The 19,281-nt window shown below is 41.8% G+C and overlaps 1 protein-coding gene and 1 non-coding gene across 5 annotated transcripts in view; both read right to left on the bottom strand.

Moving 5' to 3' along the window:
• KCNG2 (potassium voltage-gated channel modifier subfamily G member 2) overlaps positions 1-19,281 on the bottom strand; it is a 61,743-nt gene that overhangs the window by 32,619 nt on the left and 9,843 nt on the right. The gene's annotated exons all lie outside the window — the stretch shown is intronic.
• Positions 7,115-7,278, bottom strand: LOC148057526 (U1 spliceosomal RNA). The gene has a single exon (XR_015700189.1). It is a non-coding gene; the product is annotated as a U1 spliceosomal RNA (small nuclear RNA).

Here is a 19,281-nt window from a genome sequence, read left to right as displayed (position 1 = left end):
CTATAATCTATAAAAGGATAATCTGCAAAGGACAAAGGGGAGTCAGGTTGATTTCACACAGAGTACTTTCTATGTAACCACAAAAAGTTGAATTTTACATATTTCTGTATTTATTATCAGTAAGCTTTAATATCCCTAACCTCTCAAGCCACCGTCTTTCCCACTTACATAAGGCAATAGTCCAAGAAGTTGAAAAAGTACTAGAGTTTTGAACAGGGCTTCATTTTGTCCATTTCTTCATGAGAATTACAGGAGGCAGGGGCGCAATCTTACACACCTAGCTGAGATGTCCCCATCTACTGGAGAAAGGCAGGCTCCTCGTGTAGTAGTGGAGCAGAATAGCTAAGACAGGCTTCTCCAGAGAGTCGTTTGGGGCAACGAGTAGGATGCTGCATCGGTCAGTCCAACAAGAAGCCCAGGAGGAGTCACACTGTAACGGAGGTTGCAAAACTCAGCATGTGAAGCTGGACATTGTTTGCATACTCTGAGTGTACGTTTTCCTTAATAGTTTCATTAATTTAGTGGAAGAAAAAAGGAATGGTTTTCTTCTCTGAACATCCCTCATTGCATTTATGCCATACTATGTAATTAGCTGAAACAATTCAATTTGTTAAATGAACAAATCAAATTAACTTGACTCAACACTAATTATTCTGACATGCATCCATAGCTATTTTTCTCCATTAGACAGATTATGAGTTATCTATTGTTACTGCACTTGCCAGAGCTGTATAGTGAAAGTATTAACATTGTGACATCTTCAAGAAATCAGAGATTTGGTCCAACTAACTACCTGAAAGTATGGGATCCTTACCTGTATCTTCATAGCACAAAACCACCTTTTTCTGCACTTCCACAATCTTTCAGTGCCCATTTATCTTTATGCCCTAAAGAGAATTTAACTATTGTTTCCATGAAGTTATTTGCACACGTCAGCTGCACGGCAGACGAAGGCAGCCGTGCTACATGAAGGACAGACAGAGGAAGCACTGCTTGCTTTTGCATTCTCCTCAGAATTACAGAATTCTGTTCAAGCTAGTGAGCTTCACGACTTCACCAGTGTCCTAAAATACAGAGTGCTTTCACAGTGTATTTCATTAAACAGAACTATCTGTCTTCTGAGCAATAAAAAACTAGCAGAGCCAGCAAGGTTTAGGCAGATCCTACAAGGATTAGGCAGAAAAGTTTTTCCTCACAGAATTATTATTACTTACAATAAAAACAGAGCATCATGTTCAAACCATGCTTTATTTGTTTAGGTGTATTAAACCCTCATTTAGTTACAAGAAAAATGCATGTTTGTAAAATGTGCTTTCATCACCATTTCATATTTCCTGAATATCTGAATAGAGACACCAGATCTGCACAAAGCAAGTGATGGGCTAAAGCGAACAGACTTTAGACCAGGAGCTATACTTTAACCAGAGTCTGAGGAGATTAGATTGCACGCGGAGTTTTGTTTGATCCAGTTCCTGTTAACTGCAACCATGGATTAAGTATACAGTCTCAAGAGCCTAAAATTTAAATGTGTTCTGTCTGCACTTGCTTGGTCAGTGACGGAACCCTGCTAATAGGGTACCTTTGACCCTGAATACGGGCAGCCACTAGATGGTAAAGTTGCTACCCTTCCATGAATCATACACAAGTTTATTTTAGGAGCCTAAACAACTAATCCTTTTAGTATCCTGTTTAATCAACCAGTCTAAGAGACTCAGATATGGTACTAAACTTCGCTACTCATGATGGTGTTAGTTGCCAAGCTGAAGTATTTCTTTCCCTGTCCTTAGACTGCTGTATTCCAGAGTAGCCAATCATCAAAATCGAGTTTTTAAAATATCTGCTCCAGCCATGATTATGCGCCCACAGCTGGCCTCAGGTACAATCTGAATGGCACTGTCAAATGCGAAAGTGACAGACTGTGTAGTATGTTAAAACAGCATTGTTTATTCCTCTTGCCAGGGAAATTAAACAGATTGTCACATTTCTGTTGCCAAAATTCTGGAAGCATGATAAACCATACGAGTTACGGTGTCTTCGCAAATCACAGAATTATCATTCAGGTGTTCCCATGGATCTGCAGATCACTGCGGGGAGGAAAAGCAGATTTTAGTATGAGCCCTGCTCCCTCACTAAAACTGATACCACTATCTTTTATTTCTGATCCACCCCACTGATTTTTGCAATTCTATACTTAGCAGCTTCCCACCTAGATGATTAATATGCTTGATTTAGTACAAAATACAGCAACTAGATTTCTGTCTGGAAATAAGAAGGTTTGACTGTGTGATGCCACTCTTGGCCCAGTTTCACATTCAGATATTCATGATGATTTGCTGGGGTACTTTTCCTAATAAATGGATTTTCCTAATAACCTGTCCTTATGTCTTTTGGGGCCATTCATAGGTTTGTATGAATGGTTGTTAGATATAAATGTTGGAATATGATAGGACAAGAAGAAACAGCCTCAAGTTGTGCCAGGGGAGGTTTAGGTTGGATATTAGGAAAAATTTCTTCACTGAAAGGATTGTCAAGCATTAGAACAGGCTGCCCAGGGAAGTGGTTGAGTCCCCATCCCTGGAGGTATTTAAAAGACGTGTAGATGTGGTGCTTAGGGACATGGTTTAGTGGTGGACTTGGCAGTGCTGGGTTTACGGTTGGACTCGATGCTCTTGAAGGTCTTTTCCAACCTAAATGATTCTATGATTCTATGAATAAATGCTTTTATCAAGTGCTTATAGGTCTTAGATGTAGATCTAGGCTTTTTAATCTCTACATGAAACCCTTTGCAGAGGAGATAAATTGTATTTGTATACGGATGCATCTTGCTCCTTTTATTAGCTTTAATTAGTTACCACCGGGTTTTATGAATCTTCATTGGTTTTTTTGCCGATGCCGTTCTTGCTCTCATGTGTGTTTCATAAGTCCGTTGTGCATTGACCTCAAAAATATTCCCATCTCTATTTAAACACAAGTCTACCTTTGAATTCAACATGATTTTAGTTAATTATTAACATCATTGCGTAGAATACCTTTTAATTTTAGACTCTTAAGACTGTATACTTAATTCATGGTTGCAGTTAACAGGAACTGGATCAAACAAAACTCCGCGTGCAATCTAATCTCCTCAGACTCTGGTTAAAGTATAGCTCCTGGTCTAAAGTCTGTTCGCTTTAGCCCATCACTGGCTTTATGTGTATCTGGTGTGTCTATTCAGATATTCAGGAAATATGAACCAATGATGAAAGCACATTTTACAAACATATTGAGGGTTAATACACCTAAACAAATAAAGCATGGTTTGAACATGATGCTCTGTTTTTTATTGTAAGTAATGATAATTCTGTGGTGAAAAACTTCTCTGCCTGATCTTTGCAGGCTCTGCTAGTTTTTTACTGCTTAGGATACAGTCAGTTCCCTTCACTGAAATACACTGTAAAAGCACTCCAAATTTTAAGACATTGTGAACTCTTCCAATTCAGCCATTTGAGCAGGGTGTCAAATCAGCGCAGAGACAAAACGGGCAAGATAGGGATGACACACAGCTGTTCCAAAGTGAACCCACCCCATGATAATCCATCTCACAGTCTACTCTTTCTATTGTATCAAGCCCCCCTCCAATGAAGAGAAGAAGGGAAAGAAGTGGAGATTCATGTAGCAAAGGGACTGCAATCCTACTGCTCTCATTTCTCTGACTGCTACGAATGCAGAGGAGCACAGACAAAACAGAACACAGGCCAGAGAAAAGACAGTGAAAAGAGTGGGATGGAAGAGAAATACCACATGCAATTCAAGCATAAGTGAGATGGAAAAGAAAAACAGAAAGTAAAACAAAACCAAAGGTGATTACGATAAATCTTCATTTTGATGTCAAAACATTACAACATACAAATGGCTGCTACTGTCACATGGAGGTATACACACCTTCTGATTTCAGACACGTATTTCAGTAGCCTAATATTAGAGTGATCAGTTTGTGTGTAGTCAGTGAGAAGCAAACTCTCAGCTTGTGTTTTCAGAAATTTGATTTTGGGGAAGTCACTGTCCGACCACTGCCTCTATGGTTTGGCCTGCATTCTTAATTCTGACTCATACATTAAATGCCTACAGCTATACAGCATAAGGATCCCACTGAGGACTTGTCCAATTACCCTCAGCTTTTCATTCAAACCCAGGTACAGACAACTTATATTATGGACACCACAAAAAGGATCGTGGTAAATCAAGAAATCTAGTCCTGCAGCAGGAATCATTCAGCATCAGGGGACCAAAAGCTACCACCAAAATAGTTCCCATTCTTCCAGCTATAGTTGGTAGGTTCAAGAGAAGAGGTAGGCTCTTGTCAGAGGGAAAGAGAAAGCAGAAGCGGGGGAGAAAAAAAGAAAACCTGAAGCCTTGGGAAGACACTCGACATTTGACATATCTGCCATTGGGGTCCTACCGAAGCAGCCCATTCACCTCAGTGCTCTGTTTTGCTGAATGACAACCTGCTATGGAAATGATCACATCTGCCTGACAAACACAGAGCTCAGGAACTTCCAATCCACCCTTCTGTGCCAGCACTCCAGTGCCTCTGATACAGACATCACGCATGCTTGGTCGCAGCACTCACTCCAGTCTCTGCACTGCATGTTTGGATGCATGCTACCAAAATGCTGGGTCTCGATTCCCTATCCAGAAGCACTAGGTTTGCACTGACTCACATCATGGCTGGGAAGGTCAGGACTGGAAGAAGGTTCCCAGACCCAAATGTGCTTAGGTAGAAGGATGAGATGCTGTGAAATGCTAAGCCCTTCCCCTCCTCCAAATCCTGGCTGAAAGAGCAGGGAAACTTAGAACGCATTTTTAAAAAAGGGAAGAAGGAAGAAAGGAGCAGATAAACTCTCCAGAAAGTACATGCACTTGAAATCCTATGCTGTTTGGGGATCTGGAAGGGAATTCAAACAGCTTCAGGTGGACAGGACCTGCCAGATCCCAGTCCACAAGGAAAAGGAGAAGCTGGAGCTGACAAGCGAGCTCTTCCACTTGCCCTAACTCATCCACATGTTGACCCTGTCTTATGTCCTTGACCTGAATGAAGCTTTCCCAGTTTTTCTACTCTGTCTTCCCCTTCATCCCATCTCTGTTTATCCTCTTCACTGTACCAATCCCTTTTGCCTTGCTCTCCCTCTCACACTTCTTTCCCAGCAATCATTCTCAAGTGACTTGCGAGAACACAAGTTTTTTCTACATGTTCTGCTGTGAGCAGATTATACCTCCTCCCCCTCCAAGAAAAAGCAGCAACAAATGAAGACTGTAATTCGATGCCATCCAACCACTCGATGTTTGACAAAGTCAAAACCAACATCCATGAAACGTACAGCAGGTACAAGCTCTACTGAACACCACTTCAAGGAAGCCAGCTCAGAAAAAAAAAAAAGCTAAGTGGCAGCCCTTCCAGCTTGGCAGACTGTGCATATACCAGTTAAGCCACCTGTGCTAGGCATGTACCTGTAACAGGAGCAAACTTGTTTTTAAATGTTAGCACTGCCCTTCGAGGTAATGGACCCCATGTACTAGGCAAGTGAAATTTCAAGCAGTTGAAACCATCAGTACTCTACCAAATCATTATTTTAACCTTGAGACCTGCATGCTCATACACTACACATGCACACTAGCTGAATCTTGTCAACATCAAAAAAATCTGGGATTAGACTCCTCTGTCTCCAGAGCTTGTTGCTCACTTCTGCCTTGTTTGTCCCAATAACCCTACCCATATTCGCAGGGACACGCGTATTTTAGCACAAGATAAAGAAGGCTGCAGTTTCAGAGTCCTTGAATGAGGTGACCTTTAAACAGAGGGGGATTCTTCACTCCGTGGCATGATGCCACACACTGAGCACTGGGAATAATGATAAAAGGCTAATAACTGCTGCTTGATGCAGCGAGCATTGCCTGTCCTACACTCTGTGGGCAGAATTCAGGAATCCTGTCCTCCAGACATGTCTTTAAATGAGGAGGTGCTCCAGATCTCTCCCTGTACATAAGCTGCATTTCCACAATGATCAAACCTCCAAGAGCCCTTCACTTCTATTCTGCACAGTCTTTACCCAGGAACATCTACATTTTGCAGCTTTCAGGCATGGTGAACTGGAAATACTGCAGCAGCTTGAAGTAAATTAAAAAATTAAAATTTTTGCTGAATTAAATATGAAAATTAATAATATAACTAGCAAAGTACCCCTCATGTATTTATATTAATTTTAACACAAAATTCTGTTTTGAAATGTCATTCAGTTTCATTACATCTTCTATTCTGAATTCCTCCTAGACAGATGCCTGTGATGGCAACATCAGCCTTCCCAACAAAAGCTGACAGGACAAGACCAGAGCTTCTGGGTGGGAGCATTGATACTTCTGGCTCCTGGAAAGGCAGGAGATGGTTTGGATTTTTTTCCCTCAAACAGGTGATACCACAGGCCTTTCACAGTTTGGGGTTACAGATGCATTCCCCCGTTCTTGCCCTGCTATTGGAGGGGATGAAAATGACCTAAAATACTCCAAGGCATCTCTGTAATTTCTCTCACCAGGAACCCACTTCTCCCTACGCTGAATTGCCATTGCTACATTCAGTAGAGAAACCCTTAAATTCACTAAACACGCTTGGTTACTTAAAGGATCATCTGATAACATTATCAGAATTCAGTTTTAATTTTTAATAATGAATCAAAAGGATTAGAAAGCTTTGCATTTTCTCTAATGCAATTATTTCAGTCAGCTTGCAGAGCTCCCAGAGCAAGGGTGTTAGCATTTTTAAGACCTTGTTTTCTATAAATTTGTACTTTCAATTGACTTATCTATGCAATGCAGTAGCAATGAATGGATTCCGCTGCGAAGATGATGGCTTTAAAATCAAGTCAAATATGACTGACCCAGTTATGTGCAATATAGGATCATAGAATCATAGAATCATTAAGGTTGGAAAGGACCTCCGAGATCATCGAGTCCAACTGTTAACCTAACTGCCCGGTCCACCTCTAAACCATGTCCCTAAGCACCACAGCCACGCGTTTTTTGAATACTTCCAGGGACTGTGATTGCACCACTTCCCTGGGCAGTCTGTTCCAATGCCAAAAACCAGGGGAGAGCGCAAACGCAGTCCCCCACTACCGCAAATTATGCAGTCGGGTCTCCTGCATTTGGGGTAATCGCAGGGGTCAGCATGCCCGGAGTGCAGGGGATGAGCCTCACCCTGGGAAAACCACCTGCCTGATCATGGTGTCTCCCCTGCCAGGTAAGTATCTTCAACAGTCATGCTGAATCCTTCAAAAATCACCTCCCCTTTCAAAAACACTAGAACAGGTACAAGAGGTAGGCTGACCGGCTAATTAATCACTTGTGCAAGAGATGAAAACATTTCACTGACATCTTGCTGGAGAAGGTTGGTAGACCAGAGGTCATGATCAGACACACTGATATAATGTTTCCAGAGAACTGCTTCAGTGACAGAAATGTGAGCAGCTCAGTTCAACAGTCCCTCCTGTCCAGAAGTTTTTGACCAAACAGGTTTATATAAACCACTGAATGACGTGAACTCTTGGGGCAATGAAAGTGGGTAAGAATATAGTATAAAAGTTAAGAAAACAATCCAGGCCTTTGGGTGATGCTCAGGGCGGTTATTTGTTTACTAATTGTTTTTGCAATTGGGCTAGCAAGTGAACAGTCATGCTCTCTGATAAGAAAGTTCCCCTCTGCTTAGAGCTCCTTCAGCTTCTGCCAGATTGCTCACCATCATTCTACGTGCAATGCCAGCAGATACACAGAAACGTCAAGATAAAATACAGCTATGGAGTTCATTTTACAGCATCACTACTACTGACAGGGTTTTGTTTCTGAGCAGCTATTTTCATGCCGCAAAAGGACATGTTGTTACTCATAAAGCATACATTATTCTGCAAGTGCTACAAACAATAAATCACTCTGCCAGATCCCAGTATCTCTGGCACATTCCAAGCTTGCTGGTTTCTTTCTCTGTGCTGTCATGCTTTAAATCTTACTACCATCAGAAAGATGACCAGGAATGTCAAGCTACTTCAGTTCACTGCCACCCAGCCTTCCCCTTCCATGAGGAAGGCTCCATGAGCTGCACTGTCTGTGGTGCTCATGAGTTAAAAATGGAAAATTAGGAGGTAATTAACCCAAGGGCTTTGTTCAGGAGGTGTGTAAGACTTCACTACAGCATCCAGGGCTCGTTCAGGGTTGCCAGTGAAGCGGCTTTTTCACTTGTTTCTAACCTCCCACTGCAACGTTCATACTGCATAGCTCTGTAGAGGTAGGCTTATTATGTAGTGCTGTGTAGACACACAAACAGGCTTTACATCAGCAGAAGCGGTATAACCACACAAACCAATTTAGCCTGCATCTGGATTACATTGGATATCTGTGCAGAACTGTCACTCCAAGTGCTTTCCCTGATGCCTTTGCTCACAACTAGATCTACAAAGGATGGCAGGCCCATGGCAACTCCATTACCAGTGGAAAAGAGGAAGGTGACCAAGGTGGTGATCTGGGCTAGCAGAGCTGAGGAAGTCACTTCTGTAAGTGCCCTCTTCCCACTCTGTGACTCCAGGATGCTTGCTCCTTCTTTATTCCACCTTTACCTGATGGGCCATCATAGTAGCTAGCCAGTCCATTATGCAGCTAAAAGGGTATGTATGACTATTTCACTTTCAGCAATGGAAAACTGCTCTAATCTTCTTGTGTTGCCAGAAGCTCCAACAGGCTCTCAAAGCAGCTGTAGACTGACAAGTGTAGGAATGATTTTGGATGCCTTTTTCTTTCACACTACACTTCCTGACTGCCAAAGGAGGCTCCCTAGAAGGTGCTCTGCAGTTGAATAAGCTGGTCTAACTCATCATGTCACAGTTGCTGGAGCACTGCATTACTGGCACTGTTGGGGAAGAAAAGCTTGATGTTATTTGGTACGTCTTGTCCAGGAAAGAATTTAGAGCCTGGTCTCTACACAGACGCTTTCCTCTTCCTCCATAATGACAGCACTGAGTATAAGTCGTTTCTAAGGCACAAAGCTTACGTGCTCAACAGCTCGGTGATACGGAACACCCCAGATTTAGCTACCTCAATTTTATTTATCCTAGGGCATTACTTCCAAACAAAACTTCGTTGTTTTATTATTGTTTTCTTGCTAACAACCAACCTCTACTGTTAACACAAAAGAGCCATTGAAGAAACATGCACAAAAATAACTTTTATTCTCTCTCCTCCTGAAAATTTTCAATAAATAACATCTCATAAAATATGAATCCATATCCCATTTGCTTTTTCATCAAGGTAGAAGTAAACATGGATATCAGCATCTAAAAATCTGAGTTAAGATCGGTAAATAAGTATCTAACAGCTACTTAATGAGGATGCTTGAAAGGAAAGCATGTAATCTGATTTGTACTGCATAATTCTTTTTGTATTATTTATTTTACACTTTAAATGACCTCATTTTATTTAATGCATTCAGCAGTCTCAGTAGCTCACTCTGACACAGAACCATTTAGCTTAGGCTCTGATCAAGCAGCTGCACTCCAATTTATTCAGTCCCCTTCCCAACAAGAAAATTTGCTCTCCAAACTCAATCCCATACAACTACACGAAATAAGTATTTGGCTGCTGAATACTTCTATACCCTGATAGCAACTTGCAGCCTCATTTGGTCTCAGAAACGCTGTGCTGAAGCACGGCATCATACTCCACAAGCCCTAGCTTCAACTGAGTCAACAGGAATTGAAGGGGCATTGGAAACTGGCTCCTAGAGAGATCAGTCCTCAGGCTTTTGAGGGGTTGGAGCAGAGGGGACCCCTGGGAAGGCTTGCCAGATGGAACTGGTCAGCAGGAAAGATCACACCAATACTATACAGTGAGTCCGGTTCATAATATAAATTTCTGTGTCTCTGTAGTCATTATAGGGATGTTTTTTGTGGCTGTAAAGTATAGCGGCATGATCTAGAAGGGAAACAAAGTGTGAAATAAATATGAGACATGAGCAAACACAGATGGGTTTACAGAAAGAGAGTGGGAGAGAGAAAGCACTTAGCTAAACCTCTTGTGGTCAACAAAGAAATGTAAATTGTACTGTTTTCAGATAAAATATGATAATGAACTAAGATTACTTGGTGGTTTTATGCTTACAACTAGTAAGTCAAAAAGAAATATGTGATTTTCTGAAACACTGTGAAGGAAGAGGAGTGAAGGATAAAAGGCTTTGAATAGAGACAAGTATGGTATGAAGCAGATACTTCATTATTTTAGAGCCTAATCCAAACATATGCTGAATCCCTTCACTTTTCATGTAAGTTAGCAAGTGCCAAGCAGCTTGTAAGAAGCTCTCTGCCTCTCTCAGAATCAGGACCCTAGTCTGCAATATCACCTAAAAAACCCATTACCAAGTAAATGCATAACTGGTACTAAGCCCATGCTTAAATATATATAAATATATGTAAATACTCCCCTATAAAAATTTGTATTTTCCTCCCTACATATATCCCATACATGGGGAATCCCCTATATATATCCCATACTGAACAGGCAGGGAAATGACAGACGTGAGATCTGAGACATGAAATGCTTGTGGGTCTCCAAGCACAACCCTCAGGAGTGCAGGGCCAGGAAGCACCAAGGGTCAAATCAGCTCCCACGGGCTTCCAGTGGAAACAAGGAGCTCGAACCTGGTGCCTGCACAGAGGCACCTAATGCAATCTGAGACACCCTGGGATATCTGAGGATGGCAGATATGACACAACGGCAACAGCTGGATGCCAAGCAAGATGTGCTAGTACATCTAAAAGAGCACTGGATGCCCATCTTTGGGCAACCAAAATCGTCCTAGGTAAGCAGGGTCCTTTAGGTCCTTTGAAAATCTCTGCACACAGAGCCTTTGGGGATTTATTTTTAATTTCTTGGCAGCAAAAAAAGATCCTCCATATTCATAACTTTTTAAAGTATGGCACTCTTACATCATAAGTCAGCACTGTGTATCAACTGATCACTCCATGGAGATAAGATACTCACCGAAACAGCAGAAGTGATGTTAAAAAAAAAAAAAAAATCAATGGATTTTTACCGTGTTGTGGTGCATGTAAACCTGAAACGTTCTGTAATTAAAGTTAAGTGCTATTCTAGAAGAAGCTTTCCATAAGATTCACATTAGGCAGCTATATTTATTACTAAATGCTTCCTGTTTTTATCTAAGCTGAACACGTTCAACAATTTGTATGACAGAGCACAACTCTTTAATTCTCAAGTTAAATGTGATCACTGCAGATACTGGTTTTGCATGTACCCAGCCTGTGCATGCAAATTCCCGATGTCCATAGCTTGATCAGGTGTCTGCTCATACAAAGGCACTTGTGATGGGAACCAGCTGGAAATATGTATGTGCTTATTTATAACTATGAATGTGTACCTAAGTTGAAAAACAGAGCACATCATTCCTTATTTTTGAAGGGGAGATACCTTGGTCACACAATGGCATTATGGAAAACCTGACGATCCTCACGTAACAAATGGGCTGTGGTTTTTCCCTTCAGAGTGCTCACGCATCCCTTCTAAGGCACATGCCCACACAGGAGAGCCAAACGGCAAAAGAGAAGCCAGTGAAAGGGTCAGATGGTGTTACCTCTTCTGCTGCTGGATAAACGTTGTTGTCTAAAAATAGTAAATAGCTTTCCTGATCCTGGACTGGTAAAGTGAGACAGATGGATTTTAAACAAAACTGCATTCTCAAGGAATCACAATATAAAAATGCCAGTTTCCTCCAAACCCTACAAATCCTAGGATCCTAGGATCTCATGCTTTTGGCCTCTTGCCTCTGTTTTATGTATACTCTGCATTCCCACTGACTTAAGACAACTGGAAATTTGTAACAGTGAAAGGAAAATCAGGGTCATTGAATTCACCAGTCCATGACAGTAAAGCAAGCTACTTTTCATAATGTATGTATAGGTATCACATGAGCATTAATTGGTAGCTATTTCAGAATGCCTGGATATTGTGTGCTTGTCACACTGTCATAAAATGTTATAAATACACAGCTAATAAAGATGCCCAAACTGTAGATGCAGTCTTGCAATATGGACAGCCTACTTCCATCTAAATTAAGAAGGCTCGTTTTAATTCTGGATACAGAACAGAGTAGAACGTCCTCGCTCTTTTTGCATGTAAACCTGTTAAGATTTTCAGGCTAATGGTTATTTTGCACACAGAGAACCAGCAGTTCCTCAGCTCCAGCAGACCTACTGGATCCTGTGTGGCTCCACCGAACGAGAGGAAGATCATCAAGCAAAGCATTAGAAACCATGACAAAGAAGCCTTTCCGAACACTGAGTCCAAAATTGTAGGGACAAGATGGGGACAAGGTGAGAGAACAGACAACGTGTATCCTCATTTCCACCCCATCTCACACTCCTAAACGCCTTTATTTCCAACCAAGAAAGACAGGAGCAGTGAAAGCTCCGCTACCCCCAGCCAAGCTGTCCCAGACAGACAGTGGGGAGGAATTTTATAGGTATTACACATTTTCCTTCCAGATTCTCCTGGATGTGTCATAGTTGTTGCTGAGCACCTCCCTTACGGACATCCACTCTTACACCCCTGCCAGTGTTTAATGCGCGCTCCCTTCAACCAACTCGTGAGCTCCACTTTTACTAAAGCATGAATAAAACACCTTCATCTATCAGCCTCCTTTCTGCTACTTCCCTAATAATGAAAAGGCAAAGGAGTCACTTGTGGTATCTTTTCTTACTTCTTATAATCTGGCAAATCTCTTCTCCTTTTAACTAGTTCCTTTACTCTCTCTCCAAGTTATTCTCCACTAGAGCAACATACTTTTCCTCTTTTTAAGGATGCTTTCACCCCAAATAAATGTCTCACAGTATCAGTTCACCATGCTTCAGTTCCAGCTCCTCATTACCAGGTCCATTTTCTCTTCCACAGAGACACGCACAATTACATTTATGTGGTATAGCATGTATAAATCACCTCTCATGTGGTCATACATTCTAAAAAAATTCACCTGCGATTGTTATCCACCACAGAACTTCATCCCAATTATTTCTAGCAATCAAATCTCAGCCACAAAGTCAAAAGTTGACTGAATATGGATTACTGAAGCCGGGTTTTGGAAACAGTAATTTGTCATTTATTTACCTAAGTCCTACTTTCAAAGCTATTGTGATCTCATCCCCACAGGCCTTGAAATTGATTTTTGAAACAATGCTTACATTACCTTTTCATCTGGCAAACTTTTCTTTGGTACTTGGTTCAGAAGTTGAGGTTCACCCTGCCTTTTCACGTACTGCTCTGTGCACTGATGTCATCTGCTCTCCATCCTCGCTTACTGCCACATGCTCTAACTCAACAGGGCTGCTCAGTTACTATTACCACACAGGGGATATGTGGGCAACAAATGAAATTTTCCTGACACTTCCAATAAGCAATGACTAATAGCTTTTTTAATTATCAAAACAGTGACAAAAATAAATTATATTTAAGGCTATATTTGCACCGCTTCCTTGTTTGTATGTACAAAACATGCGGACATAATGGTATCAGCTAAATAGCTATGCAGCTATTCAAATGCCTTTTCAAATGCAGCTGTGTATGCTCAAATGTAGATTTTTCATATCTGAATGACTGTCAACACACAAACCAGAAGCTCATTGAAGATTCGGCTATTTAATCTAGAGGATATGCATATTAAGTAACACATTCTAAGTTTTAATATTATAAATGATTGTTATGGTATCCCTTTATACATTTCTGCATGAAAAGAATCGCACTTGATTTATTGAAAATAAATCCGGTCAGAGACTATTACAAAATTCAGAATGTCAAAAGCTCCCACAAACAGAACAAGCAAACCTGTATAATTGGTGCATTCACAATTTAATTTCATTCTGTTTTACTGACTTATATTCCTATTGTTTTTCAAATCTTTTCCTATGAGTTATTTTATGCTCTAATAAATGTTACTTCAAATCCTTGCATTTCTTTTTGTTTAATTCTGCAAGTTTTATTGCTTGAAACTTGCAGTAAGTATCTGCAACAGTTACATTTAACCTTCCATATGTCCCTCTTTCTCATATAACCGTTTACCTTCTAGGACAAAGACTGGTATCAAATTTCCTTTCTTTTTATTAGGCTTCTTGCTCACTGCTAGATGGCATGTGTAACCCTTAGGCTTACAGTTTACTAAGTTAACTAACTGTCAGCACTTTTCATCTTCCCTCAACTTCTTTTCCCTCCACAGATTTATCCCAATCGATTACCCTTGGCAGTTCTAAAAACTTTCAAACTTTGGTCTGCTGAAATTCAGTACTGGTGCAAGATGACATAAGGACAGTCTATAACCTTGACAAGAGATAATGACAAATTTTGAGCACACATCTCTAGTTAGCCTTGACTAGTGTTATTTTATCTGTCATTCAATGCCTAGAAGTGAAACTGGGGCATACTATACAAACCATAAAACCAAAAGTGCACTCTTTTCCTAGAAAAAAAGAGATATTTCCTTCCCTTTCCTAGTCAATGAATAAACAAATAACAAACATTTCTCCTCATCACTTTTACAATACTCCAACTACTTGGAGTGAAATCACACCATCTGACTGCTTTCCCTAAGGTAGATGGATACAGATTATTTTAACATCTCTTTAATTTCTGTTTTTCTTCAGGAGGGTGAGGCCCTCCTGAAATTTTATACCAGACTACCAACATGCTGGAAAGTCAAAATTCAAACAAATACTCTATAGGCCTCCTGCTCTAATTTTTGCTTTGAAAATGAGTATTTCTTATGTTGATTTGAAACACGAGGAATTACCATGTGTGGCCATAAAGGGCCACGTATATTGGAAAACAAAATTTGTCAGCTACGCTCAGCTATTTTTGCCATATCTGGCCTGCTGGCTCTACTCCAACCACATCACTCTAGTTATGGCAGTGACTTACTACCATTCGCTCACCAGCTCATGGCAGTGCTCCATGACTTCCACGGAGCATGAGATCGAGCTTAAGGTAGTTTCAAATGACAATAAAATGTGGAACTTGCCAGACCAAACACAACTTCTCTTCCCTTTCTACAAAGTCCCAGTCTCCTCCTACCTGTGCTTCCCCTCCCAGCCTGCAGATCTTTCACAGCAGGAGGAAGGAGGTTATTTGAAGCATCAGCCTGCAGATGTTTCCAAGATGTGTCCATGGTTAAGCACAGATTTTCCTTTGATTTTGTCCAGATCAGGAGTGGATGAAAGTAAATGGACTTTTTTTTTCATGACTCTTTCTTCTGCATTTAGTTACTTCTGAAATGCTTTCCAAATGTTTTCTCCGGGTTTGGCCTAAAATCTTGGTATGCTGCCTTCTAAAATTCTCCTCCAACATATGTTATTTGCCTTGAAGTTGATAGTGTCTTTCCACTTCGGAAAAAACTTCAGTCAGAAGAACCATGAGATTCTCTATTTCCAGACCAAATCCATTCAGTTATCAAGGAAAGAATTAGGTCTTCTACAAAATCAAGTTAGGGCACCCACAGAGGAAGATGAGCTGCTAAATAAGGAGGTGCCATTTTGCACAGCGCCTGTACAGAGCCAAACTGCCATATGCTGCTGTCTACCCCTCCTTCACTCGCATCCTCTCTGGAGGAAATCAGCTCTGTATACTTCAGTCCACTAGCTCAGTCTTCCCTCAAATTGTGTGTACTTTAAAACTGGTACCTAGTTGCAGGCTAATGTCTTCTCACCCCACCCCAAGGTGCTGAAATATGTTTTCAGCATTTTAGGCACCCTTGAAAGGAGCAGATGCAGCTTTTCCACACATGTTGCACCAGGTGATGCAACAGGGACACAGGCTCCTCCCGGGGTCCATGGCAGGCTGAGTCACAGACATGAAGCGGTTGATGGGGAGAAGCGACAGTCTCTCACTCCGTGTGTGACACTGTCTTTTTGTCTCCGGTTCCTTGTGAGTAGCACATGGGGCTGAGGAGGTGGAGGGAAGCCATGGTGTTGTTCCGATTCCCTTGCACTGCATCAAGGGAGCAGGGGAGAGAGGCAGTGGGAGAAGAGCTAAAGCTCTGCTAGGCCTAGCCTAAATCTATCCCTGTAACACGTGCTATAACAAAACAACAGCTTCATTATGTGTCATTAGCGCTGAGCAGTACCTTCTGTGTAAAGACAGGCTATTCAAAGTGCTTTACAACACCAATGCCCATAAGGAGTCAGGACTGTCCAGTGCAATAATACTCAAAGCTCTTATAGCTTGGTCCCTATCTTCTCTAGCCGTGCATGCACGCATCCACTAGCTTCCCAGCCCTTCCCAGGTGCAATAAACCTATTGCCCTCAAAAAGCTTTGAGATGGAAGCTCCAGCCGAGACCTCCCTTTTGCAACCTCACCTAAGCCTTCTCTCCTGCCATGTCCTGCATGCTAAGCCACAGAAGGCACTCCTAACACCACCTCCCTGGCTGCCTGCCTTGTCCTCCCTTCCAAAGCGACTTTGGCATCGCTTTGCACACATCTTGCCTCCACAAAGCTCCAAAGGACTTGCCCCTCTCTCTCTCTCTCTCACACACATTCCTGCCACTCCAACTCAAGAAAATAAAAAAAAGGATGGAAATCAGGGATCAGGTCTCATCCTTCTTCCCTCTCTTCTCCCAAGAAGCAGTGAGGCCATCCCTCCAGGGAAAGGCAGGCACTGGCAGCAGCCAGAACCGTATCAGTCAGTAAGTGCAACTGCAAGGAAGAAAGCATCCAGTCTGACACACAAACACACATTTCATTAATGAGCTTTGTCTCATTTTCTGTTAAAAAAGTTCAGTTTCCTTTAGGGCTATGGATTTAACCACCTTTACTGCTACCATGTTGTTTGCTTCAGAGACACTTTAAAGCATCTCAGAACACAGTAAAAAATGCGGGTGGAAAATAAAAACTGATAAATGAAACTGCTTTTACATAATTACAAAAACCTAACCATAACTGTATTAATATCGTACTTATTGCTGTGCTGGTGAGAACGCACTGCTGCAGCAGAAATGTAACATGGGTGAGTAAGCAACATAGAAATGTTTTTAAATCCATCCTCGGATCCCTGAAAACCCACATGTTGTTTCCTGGCACTCCAACACTTACCAGTTGGCTCGGATAAAATTATGGAAGTGGCAGATTCATTATCACATTCATTCATTACCTTTCATCCTCACTCTCGCTGGATGAGAAGCAAGCCACATACCACCAATACAGGGCATGGTATCACGCTCCCGCTCGCCTTTGCCTTCTCAGTCCAGCCCCAAGAGTTTTTGGCACAGGTGGCACAGCTTCAGCATGGGAGTTGAAGGGAACACCCGGCCAAGAAGTCAGAGCACTGCCCCAGATGTTTTCACTCCAGAGGGCAACTTAGTTCTCATGGCTCCAGCTCAAGGGCACTGCTGAACCACCTCACTGCCCTTCCAAAGAAAACAGCGGGCTCAGCTCTGGCCTTTCAAAGGACTGAAGGCAACTACCCCTGAAGACCATCACATTTTAATGGGACTCAGGGATGTACCTGCTCACAGCTTTGACTCAGCCTTGGCTACGTGGCAGGGGTTCAGAAACACTGCTGCAGAGCAAAAAAACCCAAATTATAATGATGATGTCTAGTCTGGAGCACTTTCTGCCTTTCTGCAAACAGGTACAAAACCTAGCTGTATCCTGAATCTTCGCTAAAGATATCTAGATGTCTGTTTTCCTGCCTGTTCCCACACTTTCTAGTACTCCAGTTTCCAGAGAACAGAAACTCAGCTGTGCAGGCTGCAGAAAAGCTTTGGGTCATGCTACAAAACTCTTGAGTAACTGGGGAGCAGGACAGGAGGGTGTCACAGAAAAGATCCGTTCAGGGACTCACCTGTAGCGCACGTGCATGGTGAGGGCAGCACAAAAACCAAACCTGGGGCTTAGGAGTTCATTCAGAAACCCGAAGTCAGGCATCGCTGAGCCTAGCTTGTAGAGACCTACACCTTTTTTCAGGGACAGCCCTATGAATATGCAGCTGATGACTGTGAAGCCACTTTAGGTGGCTTGAGACACCTGCTAGCCCCGTGAATGGGCAAGTGAATGCACAAAATGAATGGAGACAAAACTCGTGCTCATGACAACAGAGGACAGAAAATAATGCCAGATGTACAGATAAACAGCCTGAACACTGTTGTTCTACTTTGACCTGCTACCATTTTAAGTCAAAATACCAGTCTGTACAATTTTACATTAACTTATTTTAAAGTGAAAGTGGATCATTACACTTATATTATGACTATTTGAATACATTTAATGGCCAGCTGAAATTCCAGCAATGAATGGCTCAAAGTCAGACTACATCTACTAGCTTTCATAAATGGGAATCGGATGGAGAAATCAGTGGCTAATACAACACAAGTCACTGGAAGGCTCAAGGAATCTTATAATGCACAATCATGACATATCCTGCTCTTAGAAGCAGTTTGCTCCTAAACCCACACACTGCATTTTCATTTACATTCTGAGAATAAAGGGTCTGATTTCTTTTATACCTTTCTATGCTATTTAATATAACTGCAGCTGTGTCTCTTGCTTCATTATTTTGCACTGAAATCTCCAGCGATGCATAGAATAAGTTAAAAATCGTAGAGTAGGGTCTTTCCGTGGTACAATTACTTTTTCTTTTTAATAATGGTCCACTTTCGAGAATGCCGAGAGTGGTATAAACTGACATACTCCAGTGGATTCTCAAGATTCATGGAAAAAGATAATTAAGAAAATATTGCTCCCTGTCAGGATTGCAAATTATTTCTGTGAATTCCTCAGAGATCTGTACTCTGTCTCCTCAACAGTTCTGCCTGCAATTGAGGTTGGTTGAACTAAGGAAGGTACACAGGCAATAACTAGGTTACTGAGAAGGAAAGCACTATCAAAATCCTGCTAAGTAGGTCATTATGGGCCTCATATAGCTCTTGTGGCAAAGTTCAAGGCAAGGCCTGCAGCGTACGATGCCAGGACCCTGCAGAGATCTCCGAAGTGACGGTGGTAAAGAGTACTGGAAAGAAAGATGAAATCTATCCTGCCTAAGGTACTGCTAACACCATGAAGGCCACGATGGTGGTAACTGGCTTCTTTCTCTCCTCCAGGGAGATGCAATCAGAGTCTAAACAGGTATTAATCTGCACAGCTCACCAGCTGCACATGCCACCATTGAGCCTACTGTTTATCTCACTCCTTGTGCTTGTTAGCCTTCTATAACAAACTGT

This window comes from Nipponia nippon, unplaced genomic scaffold (assembly GCF_047370975.1).
Source record: "Nipponia nippon isolate SJK-2023a ecotype South Korea unplaced genomic scaffold, ASM4737097v1 scaffold_1, whole genome shotgun sequence".
NCBI classification, from domain to species: Eukaryota; Metazoa; Chordata; class Aves; order Pelecaniformes; family Threskiornithidae; genus Nipponia; species Nipponia nippon.
This window is presented reverse-complemented; position numbering and strand designations above follow the sequence as displayed.